This window comes from Lygodium microphyllum, chromosome 3 (assembly GCF_053477565.2).
Source record: "Lygodium microphyllum isolate KBCC chromosome 3, Lygodium_microphyllum_v1.1.10, whole genome shotgun sequence".
In the NCBI taxonomy this organism is placed as follows: Eukaryota; Viridiplantae; Streptophyta; class Polypodiopsida; order Schizaeales; family Lygodiaceae; genus Lygodium; species Lygodium microphyllum.
The window spans coordinates 84,053,790-84,060,210 of record NC_141137.1 but is presented as its reverse complement, the minus strand read 5'-3'; positions in this window follow the sequence as shown (position 1 = coordinate 84,060,210).

The following is a 6,421-nucleotide window of genomic DNA, read 5'->3' as shown; positions in this document are numbered from 1 at the left end:
CTTCAAAATCAGCCTCTCTTAGTGGTGCGGATCTGATACCATGTCAAGAATCACGTGGTGGGGGGACTTGCTCGAGATGATGCACCGAACACACACAGAATGCACAAGGAGAAGCTCACTCAAGAGACAAGAAGAGAGATGGAGGACAAAAACGTTTTCTTGCTGATTTCTTCTTCTCTTTTCACACACTTTATAATGTACATAAAATATAGATAAGATACAACATAAAAGGAAAGTGGCCTCCTAAGTCAAACAATGCATAACCGACTACACTAGTCGACTAGCACTATAACTATGCCAGCTGTAAATAGGTGTAACAACCTGAATATAATAAGTAATGAGTCAGTGGCCATGTGAGAGTCATAATGACCACTGACGTGCTAAGTGTAGACATGTGGACCCATCTAACCAGGCGATCCATCATCAATGTCCACATGTGTTGAGCTTGTCATCTCAACAGCTAAGATGTGTCCTACAAGTGGATAGGGGGGGCATGTTACAGCTTAGGTGCAATATGTTCACATGATGAAGGATATACACTTGCCTCCAAATGAACATTTTTCTTAGCAAATCCATTGTAAGTTCTATTTTGAGTTGAATATTGTATGTGAATATATAAATTTTGTTAATGCGCATAGGATAAATAATGGATTATTGGTGGTAAATATCTTTCCATCTATAAGTTCTAAATGGTAGCTTGTGGAGACCCTCATCGACACATTCTATGCAATGCATACATAATTTGCAGATATATTGATCAAACCAGAGGGTCTTTTAGAGAGGATTTTTGCAAATTATGCAAAATATATGATTCCATCAAGATTAGATGTGTATGGACATATTGAGGATTTTCCCTTTCCAAGCCTTGCACCTTTGAACTAGAAGACTCCTTTTATATGTGAGGATCTTGAAAAGAATGCGCTTGTCATAGTTTGTATCCTCACATGTCTTTGTAGCTGATTTTAAAATAATGAATTTACATAGGACAAAGGTTTCATGGCTAAGCACAAAGTTTTCAGAGGAGGATTTGGATAACATTCTAGGACTACTTTGAAAGTCTAGGAAATGTGACTATATTGATGATTTTATATTGTGCAATGCATGCCCTCAATCTTTAATTATATCTTACAATATCTCTCGATAATCTCTTGTTATGGATTTTGATTATAGGAGGTACAAACTTACATATGGTAAGTGGGTTCCTTTAGATTCTAATGTTGATTGTGTTTCAATAAAACTGGAGGTACAAGTAATTGGATAAGAGGCAAAGGAGGTTAATGTAACTTATAACTAGAGTGTAAAGGATGTAAGAGATACCTTGAAGTTTTTAGATAGTACAACTCTTAGGTATAAGTTCAAGATCAATGGTGCTACAATTGGAAGAAGAGCTAAATGCTCTTTCTCTTGCATGAGGTGTTTTCCTCCTAGTATTTTGAGTTCTTAACCATGAATATATATAAACAATCTTGAACTTATTCTTGCTTAGAAAACATTTTTTCCAAAGGAATTATTCAATAGATACACAAGCATTGTATAGAAACACTTAGCAATGAACTTTTAAATTTAATATGATTCTATAAAGAAAAACACATTTAATGTGAGTAAGCTCTAAAACTTTTATTATATTGGGTTACAAAATTGAAGTATGTATGTACAAAGGAAATGTTACTATGGTATAAATGTACACATGGATAAATACAAGGCTAGTCTTTAGCTTCTTTCTTATCTTTAGTTTCTCCTTCCTTTCAACTTTTCTCCTTCTTTGATACAATTTTTTCTTCATCACTTTTACTCATCATAACTAGTTTCCTTACAATAGGTTGTTTCTTTCATTGTCAGAAGATTTTGAATTTCATGGGTACAATCTTATTTTGAGGCTTCAGAGGACTCCGAGATGGATCAAACTTTAAAGGAGAAAGCTTAGGCATTCCTCTCTTTATAGAGGGTATGGTAGTCTTTTTGGTGGTTGACTTGGCCTTTCCTTTGCCCTTTCTTGTTGCCTTTACTTGTCCCTTGGCTTTGCCTTTGGATGTTTTGGGTGGAATAAGGGGGTCAAGGTCCACTAGTATAATTGGCTTATTCAAAATTAACTTAATACACTTCTCTCTTATCCACCACATATATGACTCTGGGGTAATCTTTACAAAGTAACAGAGCATATAACAACTGAGTTGAAATTACAAGAAACTTTTAATCTAAAATAAAAATATAAAAGACACATTCACACAATCTATGTTCAATAACTTTGAATCTATTGTCCTATAAACATTCAAAATGACTCTCCATCTACAACTATGTGAGTCACTTTGTAGTGGGACCTCTTGAAGGAGAAACTTGAAAGGTCCTGAAGTATTAGAAATGTATTCAAAACTAGTGTCCATGTGGGTAGTAACAAGTCTAGCATTGCTATAATTGAAAACTTGTTAGCCTACACTAAAGAACTTACCTACAACAAAACTAGAAAATAAGGGAAAACCAAAAAAATAAGAGAAAATCATAGATGACATATTTTTACCATGCCGTGAATTCTAGAAAGAAAATTCATAAGGATGACCTCTTGAGCAAGAATGTCAATGTAGATTAGACTCCAATATCCTCTATAAAGGAAATATTAGTTAGCAATAAATATGAAAATAAATTGCCAAAATTAAGTATGTATAAGGGATATACAGTTTAACATACAAGAAAAATATATGAAAGTGTGTGACACTAGCAAAGAATTTAAAAATTTATTGAATAGTTAGACTAGGCTTTGAAAATGGAATCCTCATAGAAGGATGGATCCACAATAAATATTTTCTTAGTGATATCATTGCTAAGAGAAGCAATGTATGCCCCGTTGTATAACAGCAAAGCCCAAAATAAGAGAATTAATATGCAATAAACTTTGAAAAAGTCAATAAAAACAAAGAGAGACCTTGTCTCAAAAAACAATAACCATGAAACATGATAGATAAATATCTTTTTTCTCTAACATACTCTTGCTTTTTGGAGATATGCTAAAGTAATCCTCTTTCTCTGCACATGAGAAACGTTTATAGCCATCTGGCAAAATAATTTTCCCATCCTCTCATAGTTAATCGGACTAAGAGACTCACTCTTTCTCTTGTAAATCACATCCTTACTTTCAAACTCCTCTTAAATTTTCTCCTCTAGGATAGTCTCTTCTCTTGAGCTGCACCACTTGTAGGATACGAGTGATTAACATATTCAACAATAGAATTTTTTTCCTCTTTGGATAATTTTTGGGAAACACGCAAGATCTCAAATGATTTATGATCAATTAAATTTGGAGATTTTATTATTTTAAAATCTCTTCTAATTAAAAATTAATCATTTTTTTCTTGATGGTTGAGATTATGAGAGAAGTAAAGAAGCTAGTAGACTTGGAGGAAGCACTTGTCGATCTAGCATGGAGAGCAACTATACAAGTTGAGCATGTCAGCATGATGAAGAATGGCACATGGAAGCTAGTTGATTATCCAAAAAAGAGGAAGATTATTAGCACACCAAGTGGGTCTGGAAGATAAAGTAAAAGGTTGATGGTAGCTTAGAAAAGTACAAAGCTAGATTAGTTGCTCATGGATTTTCATAGATTGAAGGATTTGATTTTCAAGAATCAAATCCATTCACTCCAATTGCCACAATGACCACTATTCTGTAGTACTTGCAAGAAGTGGCCAATTTACCAAATGAATGTTAAATCAACATTCTTGAATGTGATGATATTAAGGAAGAGATGTACATGGTTTAGCCATTGAGGTTTAAGGCCCCCCATTCTAAGAACAAGTTTTGTACTTAAAAAGGCATTCTTTTCAGGCTTAACCTTCAATAGATGTACCTCAAATGGTAACTTGTATGCTTATAGGGATGTTCAAAAAGTTTGTAGTAGTCATTGTCCTATATGTGGATGACCTTCTTATTACATGTGACTATGAAGAAATGATCCATTAGAATTGAAAGGTTTTGATATGTGAGTTTGAAATGATAGACTTGTCTTATATGTAGGTGACCTTATTATAGGTGAGTATGGAAAAATGATCCATAAAAATTGAAAGGATTTGAGTCCAATTTTGAAATAACAAACTTGGGCTTGTTTTACAATATTGTTTGGGGATTAACATCTAGCAAAAACCTACTGGCAAAATGTAATATTCTGCAATGAAATATTGAAGATCTTAAATCTCGTGCAAAAGCGGTGCAAAGTAATCTCCCGCAATGGAAAAACCTTGTGCTAAGTGCTCCCTCCGCGTGCATCATCAAACTCCAGTCCGCGTTGTGCATAAGAGACAGTGGCTAAAGACCCGTAGTTCCACGCGGGAACACCCCTCCAAGGGGAAAAGGATAATGGATAAATTTTTACCAATTTTGTTTATTAAAACTCCCCTCCCCTTCAGCCGTTGCATGGTGAGGAGAGAGAGTATGAGTAATAGAAGGAGCTTGAGTGGTGGAGGAGCATGGGGAGGGGAACATGTTGCCCGCCACTTGTGTGGCTACCCCCCCTTCCACACTATATATGACCCCCCCTCCCCAAGCTTGCGCGGAGAGAGGAGGAGGACTGGACCGTGTTGCTGCTGCCCGCCATGGAGATCATGCTACCCGCCATGCTGCCACGCCGCCTGGGAGCCTGCTGCCATCACCACGCTGCTGCCGCCTCCACCTTCCCCATTATTATCAACATCATAATCATCATCGTCGTCATCTTCACCTCCATCCTCATCATCTTCCCAATCATTTTCTCTCTCCATGTCATCAGCCTGTGATAGAAGCTTAGAAGCTTCTATTAGAAGCTTCCATTAAGGTTTCCATCGGCCTTATTCACCCGTGCCTTCCCCATTTTTTTAAAAAACTGTGACGGCAAGGCCTGTGTCCTGTGCGGAAGAGGAGACCTCGAACTGAGAGACTTCGAAACGTGTGAGTAAACCAAGGGGGTTTGAGTAGCTCACATGAAAATCATAAAGGTATGATTAGATTGCATATGACGATCACTTCAAAGTGCTAGGTAGGGTTAAGTTACGTTAAAATTCTGCCTAGTATCGCACTTGGGTTGCTGATTTAATACTTCCAATCTTAAAGGTCCTACCCACATTCACGGAATGTTAGGGTTAACTAAACGCCCACGCAAGAATGATCTAGGGTTCTCACCCTAAGGATCAATTGACCAAATACTAGACTTCTGTATGACCTAGGCCCAAAGTATTATCGACCTAGTAGGGTTAGGGATTCGATTGGGTCAAGGGGACTCCCAAACCCTACATCTTGACCAAAGGTATTCGTGACCAAGGAATACCGTGTGATGGGAGAAATAATCCCACAAGTTAGGTGTGACACCTATCTCGTGCAACAAGTTGCAATGTCCCATGGTTTTGTGTCTAATTCACAAAATAGTATTGCCACTCCTTAGAACAAGGTTGGCGAGTTCTAAGTACAAGTCTAATTTTCTAGAGGATGAGTAGTCATCCTACTACATCACCCTTCCTTGGGGCTGATTTGCCAAGTTAGGGTAATTATGAATTGCCTAGCAGGCAATTGACCAATCAAGTGAGGACAACGGGTTGTCCAGGATTTATTAACCTTAATATAAGAAAACCTAAGGAATTGACAATTTGGGTCAACAAGGTATAAACCCTAACCCAGGGATAAAGGGTAAACAAGCAACTCAGCTTATGAAACCCTTGGGACCTTGCCAAGTCGCGATTGATCCTGGATTGAATGCTGGATGAATTCGGAGAGAAGGATTCAAACCTTAGCAGTTGGCCGTATAAACGACCAGTGAAGTGCTTGTGTTTGTACTCTTAGAAGCACTATTTGTACTCTTTGATCAAGGAACTAATGCTGAAAAAATAACTAATGCTTCAGGTTGAAAGCTTGGAGGGAGAGGTAGCATCAGTTACCTCCGACTATCTGCCTAACCCTATCCAAGGGGGTTGTTAGTCGTGCCGGGTACATGGACCGAACCCTCTGCGAGAGGTCTCTCCATGGGTGCTACTTGGAGCAGGAGGACGCCTGGGTGCTAGCGGGGGCTCTGGCTGTAAATCCCTTGCCTCTGGATCCTACAAAAGAGGCCAACATGACTTGAGATGGGATCTCGAGGCCCGCATACTAGTCAACGGGCGAAACTTGGAATAGCAATCCCAGAGGATTGCTGGAATAGCCTTCAGGCAAATTTTGTGATATATTTCAAAGACTGATAAATAAAGATCAAATGTTAAAAAGGAACTTGCTTGGCATTATTTTTCTATGTCAGTGCCTAAGTTACGTGAAGGAACCCGTGATTAATTGGTTAATTAAAGAAGCTGTTTTTGCTTGTCAAACTAAATGTGGTAGGTAATTAGATAACTAAAGCAACCCAAGGAAAGTGCGGCGGATGTGACCCTGGGTCCGTCCTACGGAAGGGTGGTCCCGGTTGGCTAGGAACTTT